The following is a 19,864-nucleotide window of genomic DNA, read 5'->3' on the forward strand; positions in this document are numbered from 1 at the left end:
GGGAACTGGATGGTACAAGCAGGGGAGGATGGGCCACCAGAAACAAGGGAGCTTGGAGGTTGGGTGGACTAATAAGCTGGAGGGAACTGACCAAGTAGGAAGGAATTTGAGGGTGGGCACAAGGGTGGAGACTGGTTGTGCAGCAAACAGGTTAATCAGAAATTCCTCCAACATTAGTTCCGAGACAGCTCGCTCTGGCTCTAGAATGGAAATGGTGACAATGTCTAGCTCAGAGTCAAACAATTCATTGGCCTCTGGCTCAGGGTTTGTGGCAGGCTTTGGCTTTGGCTCAGGGTCAGTTACAGGAGTTGGTTCTCGTGGTGGAGAGAGACTGCTGCTAGATCCATAAGTATTTGTGGGTTGGCTATTCTGTAACAGTGTAACAGGCAGGGAGAGAGTAGATGCTTGGATCAACTTGCAGAAGCAGGAGTAGTTAATTTACAACAACAAAGAACTTGGTAATGTGGGATACTAAGAACACCATTAACAGCAACAATAGCCAACCATCTACATACAACATACAACACAGGACAATATATACATGGAAAACTAACAACCAAAGAAGACCCAAGTGAAGAACATGATCAGTTACACTGAAAACTAACTAGTCCATGATCAAAAACCAAGGCAACTAATGAAACAGGAACTTAACACAGGAAACACAGAGACCAAAGGAAGCAGAAATACCTAACAGAAACAGTGTTGCAGTTGAAAGAAAAATTACAGGACTGTGGGTTGCGTCCGGAGGGAAATGGGCATGTTTTTATTCCATTTGGGTGAATTTTGAGTGGGATTTGGGCTAGAAGTTTTCATGGAAACTGGCAACCCTGAATATAATGTGACAATGATTGGCTGCTTAATTATTATCAAGTATGGTTAGTTCTTTTGTTAGTCCTTTCAGATACATTAAAATTTAAAAACTTTTTTTTATTGTAATAATATTGCACAATATTACAGTTTTTACTGTATTTTTCATCAAATAAATGGAGCCTTACAAGTTAGAGAGCAGAAAGGAAAGCATTGGGGGAAAAAGGACAAGTAAAGGATCTCAAGACGGGAATTGAACTCAGGTCACCAAGAGCACAGTTGCACTGTTGGCACACTAACTACGAGGCTATTGGTACCAACACCTTCAGAGACATTTAATACGAATGAGGAGCATATTACAAACATTTCACTGGCAGTACTGGATATAAAAAACAAAATATAACTTACTATCTCTCTAGATGTAACATCTAGATGTAACATCTTCATGTCTAGTTGTGTCATGTCTCTGTGTCTCTGTAGCATGTCAGTGTCACACTAACGGATCGCTCTCAGAGTTGTGCCATCAGGAGACCGGACAGTGCCAGTGTCGACAACATGTTGTTGGACGTCAGTGTGACGAGTGTATGGTGAGTATGCACAACACCAAATGCTGTCATTTCTGTCATTGGGTTAGACTGAAATGGCCATGTTAATTACACATTTCATTTGATTTTCTTTTTATATATATATATATATATATATATATATATATATATATATTTTTTTTTTTTTTTTTTTTTTTCCTACTTTTATGTCTGTCTCTTCATAAACCCGCAAATGTGTGAGTTCAGCCGAATTGTTGGTGGGACAGTGAGGCTCAGTTGTGTAGGCTGTGTCAGTGCAGCGCTCGGGGATCTGTGTCCCAGCGCTGTGACTCTGAGGGCAGGTGCATCTGTCAAGTCGGATATGTGGGCCGCAGGTGTGACCTCTTGCGCCCACCTCACACCCGCAGGGAGACCCGGCGACCCGTCCAACAGGTTCCCATCCTACACATCCAGAGATGGGAAAGCAGAGGGGGCTGCCCTCGAGAGGCATATCGCCCCGGCACAGGGGTAAACGCACGGCATGATGGGTGCACAGGATCTGTGTGCATGTGTGTGACTTCCTGTGACAATGAACATTTAATATGAGTGTAACAAGTGTAAGAGTGTTCAAAATAACAGACATTATACACATAAAATTATTACTTGTGTTTGTTGTTGTTGTTGTTTCTTTTTACTGCTGATCAAAAGCACTTTTGATTAGATTTACTTTATCACTGATGCAGTTCACTCCTGTTTACAGTTTAGCAGCCAGGGCTATTTTATCTATATCTATTAAAATATTTTTGTCAATTTAAATAAAGCTAAAATGAAATGTTAAATTTAGATGCAAATCTTTAAATGAAAATTTAACTAACCGAAACATCATTTTAATGACTGGAAATAAATGTTATGAACTTAATATAAATATAAACTAAAACTGAATTAGAAATAAATTAAACCTAAATAGTAATATAAATAAATAAATAAATGACAAATACATAACAAAATTACAAAAAAAGAACTAAAATGAAAGCTGAAAATATAAAAGCTCATTGAAAATATTAATAAAAACTATAATAGTATATACATAGGTCAATATTACAGTTTAGTAGTTGCAATTTTTAGTTTTGTTCCTTTGCAAATTTGTTTATATTTTATTTCTGTTATATAAAATATGTGACCCTGAAGTAGTAATAAGTAGCACTAGTATATATGTAGCAATAGCCAAAAATACATTGTATGGGTCCAAATTATAGATTTTTCTTTTATGCCAGAAATATTCAATAAAGATATTTTGTAAATTTCCTACCGTAAGTATATCAAAACGTAATTTTTGATTAGTAATATGCATTGCTAAGGACTTCATCTGGAGAACTTTAAAGGCTATTTTCTCAATATTTAGATTTTTTTTTTTTTTTTTTTTTTTTTTTTTGCACCTGCAGATTTTCAAATAGTTGTATCTCTGGCAAATGTTGTCCTATCCTAACAAACCATACATCAATGAAAAGTTTATTTATTTAGCTTTCAGATGATTTAAAAATCTCGAAAAATTTTGAAAAAGCTGGTTTTGTGCCCAGGGTCACATATATACTCTGTAATATAACATTAATGTATGTAATAATGTGTGATGCTGCTTTTAATTGTAGATTTTAGTAACAATAATGCGGTACTGAGAGAGTCATGCATTGTAGGTCCTCACATGCACACTAAACAAAAAAGGTTTAGAATTATTTCGCTTATTTCGGTCTGTTTCACTGCCTCTGCATAAGCACATATTTTTGCACAAAACCTGTGTGAACATTTTCATTCACAAACTGTAATCAACAAGTTCACACTTTTCTTCTACATGTAGAATGTGCTTGACTCCTGCTGGCCTTAGAAACGTGAATCAAAGTGTTTTTTAATAGATATGATTATTCGTATTATTAGAAACTGAGTTGCTAAGTGACCTTACAATATGTCTTACATATTTCACAGCAACAGCATGAGCGCGTCAGAGCCTGATCTGGGCTTCTTCATAAAGATGTTTATTGTGTTTCATCTGGTTTTGATAATGACTTTAAAGGGCTCATGCGCTGCATTCCTATTCCTGGAAGTGAACTTACAATGTAGGTAGGATTTTTACATCAAAAGCAGTCAAAATTGGAAATAAATGGTATAAGTTTAGGGGTTGTATAAGGGTTGTAGATTAAATGCCCATGGGTAACATCTTTGCATATGGAATGACTGTTATGAACCTGAATTCAGTAAAACTTACACTATGTTTATATAGTACAGTCACATCTTATATGTCAAAAGATCAGTAAAATTTAGATTTATTGATTTATTGCTTTAACTGAAGATCAAGAACAAATCCATGTGCAATTGTGTTTGGCAATTAGTTTTGCATGTGAAACATTTCTGCATGCTTAAGTACACAACTTGTGTACAGTTATTAGTGAATGAGACCCAAAACATATGTATAGTACATAATTCAAAAAGACAGCCTTTGGCTTTAAGATGGATTAAACATAATGTGCACAGTCTGCTTTGGCTTTTAATTATACATTTACATGTAACATTAGTTAAGTAGTGCTTAAGAGAGTTAATCACTGTCACGCACAGAAAGCCACTGTCAAATGCTGTGCTTTTTTATGTTTTAGTCTTTTCTTAGTCTTTAAAAACCGCCAGGCACAGTTATGAGTTCTCTTGGAGGAGAGTTTTGTCACTTTGGCTCACAGCTTTGTATGATGGGATGTGTGTGTGTGTCTTCATATATCTGGCATCCATGGGGTGCCACTGACAGTCTGTGCCAGGTCCGTTTCTCATTGGTTGCTACGGTGACAGCGCACATGTTCCTAGCAGACAGATGGCTGTCAATCACCCACAGCAATGGCTGCCACAGTGACTTCACATCCACATGGCGTGTGCAAATTTATCATCACTGCATGAACATTTTTGATCATTAAAAGGAAATTGTTGCCAGTGTACCTCTCAAAATTTCTTTACAGTCGGTTGAAGTGATTGTAAAGGGGACAGAGTACAGACTGGAGATAGAGGCAGTGGCACAGTCTTGTGGTTTGGTTTGATCTGAAATATCTGCATGGCTGTTCAGTGCTGTGACCTGGGCTGTGTTTATGAAGGTCTTTGAGATTTTACTTAAATGCACGAGATATTGCACTGTTTGCATGACTAAACAAGGCACATTTCACGATGCTCTATATAGTCAATTTTTTTGTTATTTTTCTAAAGGTTGATTGCCACCTACACATGAAAAGCCTCTATTCTTGTCAGCAGGTCAAGCTAAATATTATATGAGAGGTTTTGTTTTATTTTCCAGTTTTAGAAACCTGATGACAACATTTATAGCACATTTAGTAAATCCACTTTTAAAGAGTTTTAATTCCTAGTTGGTCTGATTTCATTTTGTAGCAGTAATCATTAAATAAATATACACAACTTTAATAAAATAATTCTGTTTGTTTGTTTGTTTATTTGTTTATTATTTTATTAGTTGTATTTATTTATTTATTTTTAATGGACCAGAATGGATAAATCAGCAATCCCCTTCATTAATTTCATTTAGCCTAAATTAATACTGTGGATTTCCAGACTGGAATCAGTGGTGGTTTGTAGTTGTTAATATATTCATTTAACTATAATACGTTTGATTCTTATAACAGATTGATGGTTTAATGGTTGAACTACAATCTGTGGAGATTCAACTGAAACACCTTGGTTCTCCAAACTATGTAATAGTTCTCGCTGTAAAAATATGGGATCTGTATCTTCATTGCTTTCTTAAAGTACTTGCTCCTTATTTGTGGAAAGTGCCACACAGTAGCCATCACCCTAAGAATCACCTTATTTCTCCCTTCTCGCGGTCTCCTCTCTGTCTCTCCAGTCTGGCTTACACATGCAGAGTTCTCAAGGCTGTGTCCCATGCCACTGCAGTTCATTTGGATCAAAGTCGTTTGATTGTGACGAGAGAGGTCAGTGTCGCTGTCAACCTGGTGTGACAGGACAGAAGTGTGACCGCTGCGCTCCCGGACACTTCAGCTTTCAGGAAGGCGGCTGCACAAGTAAGAATCCAACTCTGTACACTTTATGCCTCTGTAATTCAGTCAAGGTCCACCCGTGCATTTGGATTTGGATTTGTACAAACAGTAATAGGTAACAGTAATTTAGGGGGAAGTCATGGCCTAATGGTTAGAGAGTCAGACTCGCAATCCAAGGGTTGTGAGTTCGAGTCTTGGGCCGGCAGGAATTGTAGGTGGGGGGAGTGCATGTACAGTGCTCTCTCCACCCTCAATATCATGACTGAGGTGCCCTTGAGCAAGGCACTGAACCCCCAACTGCTCCCCGGGTGCTGCAGCATAAATGGCTGCCCACTGCTCCGGGTGTGTGTTCACGGTTTGTGTGTGTTCACTGCTGTGTGTGTGCACTTTGGATGGGTTAAAAGCAGAGCACGAATTCTGAGTATGGGTCCCCATACTTGGCTGTATGTCACGTCACTTTCACTTTAATTCCAGCTTTAAAGGTACAGTTCACTAAAGAGCCAACATTCTGACTTGTTAAAGTCCTCCTCATTTTATTTCAAACCATATACTGTTGTTGTTGTTTTTTCCTGTGCGTTTGGAAAATCTTTAATTTACAGTAATGTCACAAGTGTGTCATGTTTATTTGTTTACTAAACATTAGTATAAAATAAATTCTGTTTATTTTTATTTTTTCACTTATTGAATTATTTGTTTGTTTTTATTAATTTTATAACAAACAAGGCGAGTGCTGTCTGCAGCTTTGTCTGCGCTGATCTTCAGAGACAAATGCGTTTATTATAATTGTTTTAAATGCACCAGGATGAGTAAAGCAATTTAGTCTAAATTAATTTTGTTTTTATTAATTTTATTTATTATTTTATTATAATTGTTTTAAATGCACCAGGATGAGTAAAGCAATTTAGTCTAAATTAATTTTGGGGATTGCTACTTTAGAACCAGTGTTGGTTTCTAGTTATTAATCATTTCATTTTATATATTATATGAGCAGCATTACTAATTTACATCAATATGACCCTATATCTTAAACTATGCTTAGATTTACCACATAAAAGATACCACACGTATCCTTATCAAATGATCTGAGCCTCTATCCACATTCATTTTATAGCTCTTATGCTCTTTTCTGTTTTAAAAGACACTTAATAATATTAAAAAACATAATTGAAACATGAAACTGAAAGATATAAGACCATTAAAGCTGCTTTACAGCTGAAATTGAACTCACTACTGTAAATGAAGCATAACAGATGTAAGTGAAACATGGAACTGCTCGATCTATGAGCAAAAGGTTGTGTGCCAACCAATCAGATATTAGGCAATGGCTTTTAGATTCCAGCTCAGTTCCTGAATGTGGATGTCAAAAAGCCTGACCTGTAAGCGCTACAGTTTTCATCGGCGGTGTTCATTTCATTAAGAATAATGTAATTCTCTGTCGGGATGGTGTGTAAATTTGCCCATCTCCTTCCAGCCGGAGCGTCTTCTGTCATGCTATCACACTGATATTACCACAGCAGAGTAAGAGCCGGCGCTGACATTTAGAACAGGTGCTCAGCTGCGCTCCGCAATTAACCTGCTCTCTGTTTCTGTCTGTCTCGCAGCATGCCAGTGTGCCCATGTGGGAAATAACTGTGACGCTAACACAGGTCAGTGTATCTGTCCACCCAACACTGTGGGAGAAAGATGTGACAAATGTGCGCCCAAGCACTGGGGTCATGACATCAGCAGCGGCTGTAAGGTACGGCTTATTCTCCTTTCCTCCCGCCGTCACGGCTTCACTCTGTCTGCTCTGACTGTGTATATTTATCTTCCGCTGAAACATCATTATTATTCATCCTCTGTAAAGTCATGTCGAGGTGAATCTTTGAGTTAATGTCGCAGAGCACAGATCTGCAGATCTGTAAATATGACTTTTCAGTGAAAGTGTTATTGAATGTGATTCATAAGCATTGTTTACCATTGCATATTATCCAATGGCACATACGTCACACAGGTTAACATCTCCTCCTCACATAAAGCAATCTCTGGTAAAACGTTATGCCTTACCAAAAGGTTGGTAACCTTATAAACTTTATTGTCCCTGTGGCATACAGAGTTTGTAAGGAAGAACAGGAAGTATCATCTAATCTAACGATAGTATCAGATGTTGTGTTTCTGGAAAAAAATAAAAAATAATAATTATATCTAACAGAAGCATATAATATCTAACAAAGCAACCAGGCCCAAAACAGAGCCTTGAGGTACCCTGCGGGTAAAAGGTGTAGAGGAAAAAAGAGTAATTCCCAGTCTCAATGGAAAAAGCTCTTGCCTTAAGGTAGGAAGAGAAGCAGCCAAGGGCAGTGCTGAGAACTGCATTTTATCCTGGCTGATTTTCTATTGAGTGGGCAAATGGTGCTCAGCCTTGCCAGCCCGGATCAGACTTTAAAAAACGTAATGGTTCTGAATGTATCCTACATTTTTAGAAGTGTTCAGTCACATGTAGGGAAAGGGAATGCCATTTTATGTAAATGTTATGCATAATATGAATTGTTTATTTGTAATATTCTCTTCTCTGTAGCCGTGCGGCTGTAACACATTGGGGTCTGTGGCACAGCAGTGTAATGTGAACACTGGCTGCTGTATGTGTCGTGAGCAGTTTAGGGGCAAGAAATGTGATGAGTGTAAGCTGGGTTACAGAGACTTCCCACAATGCATTTCCTGCCAGTGCTCGGCGGCAGGCTCTTCATTGGACACCTGTGATGCAGAGTCTGGGCTCTGCGCATGTGCAGACAGTAGTGGGCAGTGCTCTTGTAAGGTAATGCCCTAGAACTCGAAATCCATCTTTGATTCAACCAATATAGCCACTGATCCACTAATAGTGTTGTACAGTAACTTGTGATCATAGGGATTTTTTTATCAGAACTGTCATATCATAATGATTATTAGGGGTATAGAAATGCACTGACAATGAATTACTGTATAATGCTTCAATCTGGTAAAACTGCCGTTTCCACATGACAGCTGTAAGAGATGCTGTCCTGGGCTGCATTTCCCAAAAGCATCTTAAGCCTAAGTAGATCATGAAGATCACTGATGCTGATGGTTTATATGATCTCCTTAGGCTTACAATTCTTTTGGTAAATGCAGCCCCTAGCACACAATACTAATGTGAATGCATGTGTGTAATGGCCAATGTGGAGGGAGTGAAGTGTGACCACTGTAAGGTGGGATCTTTCGGCCTCAGTCACAGGAATCCGCTGGGCTGCAGTCAGTGAGCAGCTCATGTATGGAGGCCACGGGACCCATCCGTATGAGGGTGAGTAAACACACAAGTCATATGATGGCACTTTTTCATTAATAAGATTTACATCAGTTTTAAACACCTTCTGAAATATCTTGAACTGATAGTGAATTTATTGAAGAAAATATAAATTTTACTTACTTCACATTCTTTTTTTTTCCCTTTATATTTAATTACTGAACTAAATGTGATTCCTAAGCATTGTTTGCTTTTACATTTTATCCAATGCCACATATGACACACAAGTTAACATTCCTTCCTCACATAAAGTAGTTTCTGGTAAAATTTTGTTTACCAAAAGGTTGATGGCTATCTAACGTTTAATGTATCTGTGGCAAACAGAGTTTGTAAGAGAGAACTCAGTTTTAGTAGAAGCTGAATATTGTCTAATAATTGTCACGAGCCGGGCTAGAACTCGAGTCTCTGGTGTGGTGGTTGAGAGAGATCTGCCACTAGGCCACAGAGGGTGTAATGTTGGACCCAAACGAAATACTCAAGCCAGTACTCCAAAGTTGGTTTATTAAAAAAAAAAAAAAAAAAAAAATCTTTGTGAGCCAAAAATCCAACAAAAGTTCTTCTCCGAAAGAGGAATTAATACATGAGAGAAAAAAAAACCCACAAGGGAAAATAAACACTCCACGAGGGGAGAAACCAAAACTAGAGCATACAGGCAATCAAATAACAAAGACACTTACTTTGCGGCAACTTGGAAAACAAAGCAGGTAGCACGCAGCCAAGACTCAAAAACCAAGTGTTAAACAAAGGGAAAAACACTTAAAATACTCTAGGAGAAACAAGGCACAGGTGACCTGCATAATGCTGACAAGGGTAAACGAGGAAGAATTAAGGCAGAAAGCAACATAGGGGACCTCTAGAGGCGTGGAGACAAACTACAGGAGGTCGAATGCTGACAAGACCCCCTTCCTCTAGGAATGTCTTCTGACGTTCCTTCCAGAACACCCCGGCCTCCTGGTACGAAACTCCCGGATCAAGCTTTGGTCTAGGATGTCTTTGGCTGGAACCCAGGAGCGCTCCTCTGGCCCGTAGCCCTCCCAGTCCACCAGATACAGTAGTGAGTTCTGGACCCTCCGGGAGTCCAGTATATGGCGCACTGTGTAGGCTGGCTGGCCTTTGATGATCCTGGGAGGTGGAGGGTCTGTGTGGGGGGGGGCAAAGGGAGAAGACAAGACAAGTTTTAGTAATGAGACATGAAATGTGGGATTTATTCTAAGGGAACGAGGGAGAAATAAACAATAAGAAACAGGGTTAACTTTCCTTGCTATGCGAAAAGGGCCGATGTATTTCTGGGAGAGTTTCTTTGTTCCGTCTGGCCATTAGACTCTGGATGGAACCCAGATGATAGGCTGGCTGTGGCCCCAATAAGCCTGCAGAAGGATCCCCAGAACCTGGATGAGAACTGGGGACCTCGGTCAGAGACAATGTCCAGGGGAATACCAAATATCTGGAAGACGTGGTTCATTAGGAGCTCCGCAGTCTCCTTGGCCAAAGGCAGCTTGGGCAGGGGAGTTGACAAGTAGAACCCCAGCTTAGAATAGTGCCAGTGGGCCAGTCGATATGGGGATTATGTCTGCACAGCCAAGGGTAACCCAGGATAACAGGGTACTAGGGGGAGTCAATGAGAGAGTGTCTCCTCCCGCTGATGTTGAAAGACGGTAAGTTGCAGGGACTGAGTGGCCTCCCTTACTTTGCCCGGTTCCAGAGGTCTGCCATCCAAGGCGGTAACTGCCTGGGGGTGAGGAAGAAGTTGGGTTGGGATCTTAAGTTTCTTAGCCAAGGTTAGATCTAAAAAGTTGCCTGCGGCCCCAGAGTCAATCATACCCTGGACCGGATGCTGGTGGCCCTCCCAGAGAGTGAGTAGGCGCTTGGAAGCCTCCTGACCACAGACAGGGTGATCAAACTATCACTTGAACTCCTCCATGAATGTCACGTAGGACTTACAACAGGCATCCTTTGATTGCCACACTGCGGAAGCCCAAGAGAGTGCCATGTCTGAGAGAAGGGTAATAATATAAGCAATCTTGGAGTGATCAATGGGAAAACTTGAGGGTTGGAGCTTGAAAGTGAGAGAGCACTGGGTGAGGAAACCCTGGCAGGAACTGGGATCTCCAGCAAAGGGTTTAGGAGGAGGTAATCGGGGCTCCGCCACAGGAGAAGGCCTGACACCACTCGGAGGTGATACAGAGGAAGGTGAAGAACCTGAGAGGTGTTTGAATAGCTGGCGGACGGAACTCATCACATCGGCCAGGAGTTGAGAATGTTTGGCCATTTGCTCCTCTTATCGGCTGAGAACAGCTTCATGGCGCTGAAAAGATGCCTCGTGTTAAGCAATCACTGCCAACACGTCCTTGGAACTGAGTGTTTCTGGGTCCATGAGTGACTTGGTCTTTGCGAGCCAAAAATCCAACAAAAGTTCTTCTCAGACAGAGGAATTAATACATGAGAGAAAAAATGGAAAAAAAAAAAAAAAAAAAACCACGAGGGAAAATAAACACACCACGAGGGGAGAAACCAAAACTAGAGCATACAGTCAATCAAATAACAAATACACCTTACTTTGAGGCAACTTGGAAAGACTTGGAAAACAAAGCAGGTAGCACGCAGCCAAGACTCAAAAACCAAGTGTTAAACAAAGGGAAAAACACTGCTAAAATACTCTAGGAGAAACAATACACAGGTGACCTGCATAATGCTGACAAGGGTAAACGAGGAAGAATTAAGGCAGAAAGCAACACAGGGGACCTGTAGAGGCGTGGAGACAAACTACAGGAGGTCGAGTGCTGACAAATAATATTATGAGATGTTGTGTTTCTAAAAACTAAAAATGTTTACCTAACAAAAATATATATATTTAAATATATATATATATATATTTAGTTTTTAGAATATATATATATATATATATATATATATATATATATATATATATATATATATATATATATATATATAAAATTAAACCGGGCCCAAAACAGAGCCTTGAGATACCCCACAAGAGATAGGTGCAGAGGAAGAAGAGTAGTTATTAATTTTCACTTCAAATTTAATTACTCAGCACTCAATATTGTTTCTCATTTGAACAACACCATTAACCCATTGTAAGAGAGCACTGGATTTGAAAATAGCAAGACTTAAAAAAAAAAATAAATTCTGTGACACCTTAGAAGGGATCAAATTTAGGTGGAAAGAGAAGTAAATAATCTCATTGTGGTTTCTTAATTTTTATACATACAGTATTTTACTGTGTCAGGCTCAACTATTAACAATTCAATGCTGTTAGTCAATTTTATTTTATTTTTTCTTTAAAGTATGGAAGTTTTAAATAATTACAAACCATTTCTACTGTTATTTTACAGGATTATGAGTGCTTATGATTGTTAACCAAAAGATATGTTTTAATTATTATTTGCTTTATTTGTTGGTTGTTATAGTGTGGATGAGATGAGGACACAGGTGTCTGTTTGTGTGTGTGTTTTGATGGCTTTCTTAATCATCTTGTCCCAAGGTGGGCTGAGAAGCTTTGGTTACCAGGGAAACAGTAAATATTAATAAATATCAAGTGCTTCCTAGCTGTCACTCTCCCTCAGCCATATTCACAACAGGACATAATTAAGTGTGTAGGAGCAACGGAGAGAGACAAAGATAGAGAGAAAGCACTGACGCACAGAGCCAGAGACGCCCCTTGTTTGTTTTTAATAAGGGTTGCCTGCACATTCACAAACTCGTCTTAATCCTCAGTGTGTCCATGGAGACAAATAGCAGAATATGGCTGAAGGACGCTTTTCCAACGTGATGAAATTGACAAACAAATTAAACAAAGGTTGCAGTCCAAAAGTTAATCTAAGTTTCAGAGAGGAGTTTGGAATCTTTTAGCTCATTTATGGGAAAAAGAGAGATTTTTTCTAAGTCAGTGAGTCGTGAGATTGTGTGTTGATGTGAGAGTAGTTTAGCCGTGCCTGTGGGGTTCCTCACACACACATACATTTACCAAAATATGCCTCTTAATACACACACAAATAAATCCTGAAAGACACAGATGCTGAAATACAACACTATTACACTATTTTGTGTGACAATTTCACCCTGCTTACTTAATAAATATCTTTGGAACCCTAATGACAAAAAAATGTTTTCATAATCTTTCTTTGATATGTAATAACTTTCTCCACCTCTGAAATGTCTGCTGCGTGGGTGAGGACAAACATTAACCAATAATAATAACGCAACCCATTTCTCACAATCCAGTCTACATTAGATTACACTGAATTTTCTGTTTCATTTAGAAATATTATTTTAGTTAAATTGTGAATGCCATTTGTTCACTTTGAAAGTTCAAAGTGCAGGTCTTGTTTAAGTTAACTCAGCTGATTGATGTGGCTGAGCGTTTGTGATGTCCTGTTCCCTTTTGCTGTCCTACTGTATAGCTGACTCTGATGCCAGAACAGACTGTTCTTCCTCTCGTGGACAAATCCAGTCATCAGGAGATCATGTGGGCGTGAGCTTTCAGCATCCTCACATCATCGCTAATGCTGATGTGGTCCAGCAACATCTGAGTGAGCCGTACTAATGGAGTCTGCCAAAACAGTTCAAACGCTCAATGGTCAGTTTGCCACCAACATCCTTATATATATTATACACACACACACACACACACACACACACACACACACACACACACACATACACACACATCATGACAACTCTCTGAAGATTTTAGTATGGTGATGGATATGCGATATGGTGCTGTGAGTATTTAAGACATACTGCTGCTGCACAAATAGTATATAAAATAACCCGTAGCAGATCTACACAGGTGGAGATGGGGAAGGTGCAGGCTTTCAGAGAAACTCTGAAAGTGCGCTGCAAAAATCCCAAGTGAATGGTAGCCAGCCATATAAATGCAAGGCAGTAAGCTCATTGGCTGCATATGCAACATGAACCAATCGGCTTGTGCCAAGTCGTTTAACTGCATATAACTATACATATATAGCAATGCTAGAAAATAGATATGTCCCAAATTGTGCTAACAGGGATTTTGTGGTCAGTAATTTTTTTTTATGTTTGTGAATGAAATCCCTTCTGCTCACCAAGGCTACATTTGTTTTATCACAAATGCAGTAATAACATGAATATTGTAAAATATTATTACAACTTAAAAAAGTGTAACTGTTTTCTGTGTGAATATGCTATAATGTAATTTATTGCTGTGATCAAAGCTGACTTTTAAGCACCATTACTGCAGTCTTCAAGGCACATGATCCTTTAGAAATCATTCTAATATTCTGATTTGCTTCTCAAGAAACATTTCTGATTTCTGATATTATCAATATTGAAAACAGTTGTGTTGCTGAATATTTTTGTGGAAACTGTGATATATTAAATTTTTTGAGGAATAGATAGTTCAAAAGTACAGCATTTTTCAGTATTGCTAAATAAAATAATTTCTACAGAAAATAAAAAATAAAAAACTGAGATCAAACTTTTGAAAACAAATGTACATTCCAGTTGTTTCAGTCATAAAAAAAATAATTTTTAATACCAACTAATGAATATTACAACAAGACTCACCGTTCAGAGTTTGTTCTCTCAGATAACAGCCTATGGTGGGAAGCTGAAATATGGCATCTATTACGAGGCTCGTGATGAGACGGGCCGCTCTTACGAGCCCCAGGTCATCATAAAGGGCGGCCCCAACAAGGACAAGGTCATGGTTCGCCACATGCCGGTGATTCAGATTGGCCATCTGACACATCACGAGATTGACATAACAGAGGAGAATCAGTGTTTGTACTATATGTGCAGCAGTCATTTAATTGATCTAATTTATAAGAGTTACTTCAAGCATACACTAAAACTTTGACGTTTTGCAGCATGAGTGGAAGCACAGTGATGACAGGCCGATGTCTCGTGAAGATTTCATGGACGTGCTGTTTTATGTTGAATATATCCTAATAAAGGCCTCACACGGCAGCGTCATGAGACACAGCAGGTAACTGATCTCAAGCAAGGTCCTTCTCATAAAAGAAATCGTCTCGGTTACATACATAACTCTCATTCCCTGATGGAGGGAATGGAGACGTTATGTTGTGACGACATAGGGGGTTTACTTGAGAGTCCCAGTCCGCTCTGATTTTCAGAGAAAATGCTAATGAACTTTGGTGAGTGGATTTTGCATTCCTGCAATATGGGTATAAATAGGCGACAGGTGCATCCACTCATCTGGTTTTACACTGAAAAGCCGAGAATGTGTCCCAGGCAACTAGTGATGGTTCAAGGTTGTGGCATGGGGACATAACATCTCTGTCCAGATTCCCTATTTGTCGGTCACTGCGAGTTATGTCGTGACGACATATAGGGTCCATGGAAAGCACCACGACCTGAACGTCGTCACAACCCTGTAGCGCTGAAAATGTTGACAAGCAGCCATGTGTCAGACAAATGCTATACAAAGGTTGTAACCTTCCAAACGCCCCAGCCCAAATTCGCTGACCTTGGCGCCCACAGGGGACCAAAAGGTGAGTACATCGCTGCTGGAGATAGCCAAGCCGCTTTTCCTTTGACAGAAAAAAAATTCTTAAGAGAAGGGATTCTATTTCGACCTATATGAAAGGTGCTTCACACCTTTCCTGTTTTCTGTTTACAGCTTGGCAGTAACGAAGGGCAAGCAAGCCTTCTGGAAAAGGGCACTACAGAGACCACATCCTGTCCGTAGGGAGGTATCATGTGGAGAAACTGATATGGACTGACCCAGGCCATACTACATATGGAATGGGTCTCTGAGGCGGGTCCTACCTAGAAGTAGGGAGGAGCAGCTGCCGGGAGAGACTGACAGAGTATTCTGTCAAAGGGAAGACACGGGTTCACCGAGAGGGAAACCTTACCATAAAAGAATACCCATATGGGATCGCAGACAGGGAATCAAGCCATATGGACACCTAGCCCAGTAAAGGGGCTGACCGGAAACCCGGACAAGCTAACACCAATACTGGGCCTGGCGTCGAGAGGATACTCAACCAGGGTTCACCATCCAGGGAACTTATTGGAGGAGCAAAAGGTGCTTGCATACCAGTGTGATGGGGAATGGCACAGCAAGCAGAATGGCACAGCAAGCCGGCTCTTCCTGCCACTTACCTGTTACCCAACACATGGGATGAAACCGGCTCAACACGTAGACTGTAAAATCTTGCGAAGGTGCTCGGTGTCACTCTGCCCGCAGCTCTACAGCTGTCTACCAGAGAGGCGCCGTTCGCCAGTGCACAGGAGGAAGCGACACTCCATGTGGAGTGAGCCCTCACCCCCAGGGGCACGGTTCGCCTTGGGATTGGTAGGCTAATGTGATGGCATCCTCTATCCAGTGGGCCAACTTCTGTTTGGAGATAGCCTTCCCATTCTGCTGACCTCCATAGCAGATAAAGAGCTCCTCAGAGCTTCTGAAGCTCCAGGTGCAGTCCACGTATATGCACAAAAGTCTTACAGGACACAGCAACGCGAAGGCTGGATCTTCCTCCTCCGAGGGCAGTGCTTGAAGGTTCACCACCTGATCGCGAAAGGGTGTGGTTGGAACCTTATAAGTCAATGTAAGAGTAGGCCGGCCCAAACTCAAGGTGCTCTTCGCACACCATAAAATGCTTGGAGGTCTCCAAACCTCTTTGATAGAAGTGAGTGCAGTCAGGAGCACTGTCTTAGCAGACAGGAACTTAAGCTCAACTGAGATGTGCTTCGATAGCAGCCACATACACTTTCAAGGTGGAGGATGACAGCCTATACTCCAACCTTTCTTGCAGAAAAGAAAGCACTACTCCAGTCGTGCATCTTCGGGGGTCCACTTGGCGAGAAGAACACCAGTTCATGAACAGACTCCACTTCAGAGCAAAGGCTTTCCAAAGGAAAGGAGCTCTAGCCTGAGTGATCGTGTTTACCACTGCCAGTGGCAGATCACATAAGTCTGCCGCGTCCCATCCAGGAGCCACACATGGAGGTCCCAGAGATCTGGACATGAGTGCCTTATGGTGCTGAGCCCCTGAAAAAGGAGGTCCTTCCTCAGAGGGATGCACCAGGGAGGGGCTGTTGCGAGGTCCCAAAAACCAGGTCCAGGTGGGCCAGTAAGGCACGTGCAGACCAACACATGTTTGTGTTGCAGCAATGGCTGGAACTGCTGCAAAGCCAGATGCACTGCCAACAGCTCTAGGCAGTTGATGTGCCAAAGCACTCAAGGCCCTGTCCAGAGCCCTGAGGCTGACTGCCCATTGCATGTAGTTCCCTAACCCGTACTGGAGGCATCCGTCGTGACAACGACATGCTGGGACACTTGTTCTAAGGGCACCCCAGCCCGTAGAAAGGCAAGGTCTGTCCTTGTCACCGCTGTCATAGTCACCGAGTCTAACTCCATGCCTAAAAAAGAGATCTTCTGCACAGGGGAGAAGATGCCCACTTCACATAATGGGGCAAGGGCGCCCTCCGCAACCTTCGTAAAGACACGGGGGGACAGGGAAGGGGAGGACCCTGTACTGCAATGCCCAACCCTCAAACACAAACCGTAGGAACAGCCTGTGTCGAAGAAGAATCAAGACATGAAAGTAAGTGTCCTTAAGGTCGACCGCTGCAAACCAATCCTGTGTCAACATCTTGAATGGGAGCTTGTGAAGGGCTCATCACAGCAGGACTCCTCGTGTCCCTGGAGGGACTGGCCGGAGATGCGTGGAGCTTCAGCGCATCTCTGAGTCATGACCTTTTGGCTGCTGGCGATAGGGGGCATCAAGGGTGAGAGTAAGGAGGCAGCGTGTCGCTGACTATCAACCCACGAGCCTGATAACCTAAAGGAAAAGGAAACTTCTCTTTTTTTTAAAGAAAAAACAAACAGAAACAAAATGGAACAAAGGATTCTCCGCCCAGCCCTCCTCCTCTCTCATCATCTCCTGAAAAAGAGCAGCTTCCCACATCTTTGGGTTGCCTGTATCAGCGCCGCTTTGTCATCGTTTTAGAGGACTTAGGGGCCGGCTGGGACACGGAGGGCACCGCAGTCCTCCGAGAGGCTCGACGCACCAGACTCGACTGTGTCTCAGCATGGGACGGAGGTGCTCTCGAGGATGTAGGGGGCGCCCTCAGTGACGAGCAGGCTGTGGCTCGGCTCGCAGCAGAGTGGAGGCAACTGGAGGATCAAGGTGTGCTGGATGGCCTCAGTCTGTCTCTGCACTGCCAAGAACTGTTGTCACACCGAATTGGCCAACCTGCAAGATGGGAGCGTCAAGAAAACGCACTCTGTCGACATCTATCATCTCAGCGAGGTTAAGCCAAAGATGGCACTCTTGGGGCACAAGCATGGACATCACCTCCCTGAGGGACCGCGTCGTGACTTTGGTCAGCCGGAGTGCGAAGTCAATCGCCATGCGCAGTTCCTGCATCAACGCTGGGTCGGATCTACCCTCGTGCATTTGTTTGAGTGCCTTGGCTTGGTGGACCTGCAGGATATAGCCATGGCATGCAGGGCAGAGGCAGCCTGGCCCGCAGCACCATAAGCTTTGGCCACGTGAGTGGCTGTCAGCTTACAGGCTTTGGATGGGAGACGCAGACAGTTCCTCCAAGTTACAGGGTTTTGCGGGCACAGGTGCACCGCAACTGCTCTCTCCACCTGGGGAATGTAAACTTACCCCCTCGCTGCTCCACCGCCAAGGGTACTGAGGACGCAGGAGGGAGACAAGTGGCTTCTGGCCGAAAAAGGAGCTATGCACGACTTTGTCAGCTCATCATGCACCTCCAGGAAAAAAGGCACCGGCAAACAGCGTGGTTGTGAGCCACACCCCGCGCCGAGAAACCAATTATCCAGCCACGAGAGGGCAGGACTGGAAGGAGTGCACACCTCCAGACCAATACTCGCAGCTGCCTGGGAAAGCACGGCCGTCACTTCCAGGTCTGATTCGGTGGCGGTGACAACACCCAATGGGGGCAGCCCCACCGAATCTTCATCCTCGAGGGATGATAGCCCATCTCCGATGCTGCAGTCGACATCCGATCCTCCGGTGGCGCACCGAAAGAAATGCTGGGACCTTCACGACCTGAGCCAGCAAAATCACTCGGGAGCTGCATGGGACATTTGCTGTGGGAGGAGTGAGAGGTCCGCGTGGACGTGCCTGGCAGAGAAGCTCTCACTGTGACCCTCAGATCTCCCAGAGCTCTAGCCAGCGGCTTGGAAGAGAAACTGCTCTTTAGTTGAAACACCCAGGGGAATCGCTTAATCAACCGGGACACCACTGTTTGTGCTGTCACGCCAACCAGGAACAGCTTCTATCTTCCATATATATATATGTGTGAAATAAAAATGTATAGACATATTAATAATAAAATGGAAAACCACAATAGAATAACTAAAACTTTAACTAATATTAAAATTGAAAATATTGAAACAAAATGTAAATTATTAAATAATTAAATTAATCAAAAACTATTACTTAGCTATACTAAAATAGCACTGGGAAAAATTAGTTTCATAAGTTTTGGCTTATTTATGTGGCTCATGTATGTTTTGGATTGGTGTGCAGGATTTCTGAGATCACTTTGGAGGTTGCTGAGGTGGGGACGCCCTCACAGGACAGTGAAATCGCCCATCAGATTGAGAAATGTGACTGTCCTTTGGGATATGCCGGTCTCTCCTGTGAGGTAATGGCTTTTGTGTGCAATATTTGACATGGCAGTGCTGGAAGGTTGTGATAAGATGTGTAAAATGTTATAAATTTATTACCGAACTCTCTGTTGGTCAGATCTTATAGCATAATGTTGGTCAGATAATATAGTGTAATCTCAAGCAAACGTCATAATAAAAATACTAAGGACACACATTTTCATATGTTTTATATATATATTACATAGTACGGCTGAGATTGAACTCAATCTGTTGTTCATAACATTACAAAAAGCAACTCTGAAAAGTCTCAGTAAAGTAATGCAGTTTCCAAATAGATTTAACTTGACGTCCTTGCCACAATAATGAAGCTGCTTTAAACAGTGCTGACATGCCCTTTCATAACAGGGCTCTAGAAACACAGCAGCTCTGGAAAACTGGCCGAGTGTGGAGAGACGAACAGCTGGGTGTATCGCTGCACGCCGCTCATCATTACAGCAAGTGTTTCTGCTTGTAAGACTGTTAATGTGACAAAGCGCTCTCTCGCCACCAGTCTCCGCCCACAAAGCGCTCGTGTGAGATC

General features: G+C 41.9%; 1 pseudogene; it reads left to right on the forward strand.

Moving 5' to 3' along the window:
• Nucleotides 1-19,864, forward strand: part of LOC109113227 — a 186,710-nt pseudogene that overhangs the window by 160,138 nt on the left and 6,708 nt on the right.

Source organism: Cyprinus carpio, chromosome B20 (assembly GCF_018340385.1).
Source record: "Cyprinus carpio isolate SPL01 chromosome B20, ASM1834038v1, whole genome shotgun sequence".
Lineage (NCBI taxonomy): Eukaryota > Metazoa > Chordata > Actinopteri > Cypriniformes > Cyprinidae > Cyprinus > Cyprinus carpio.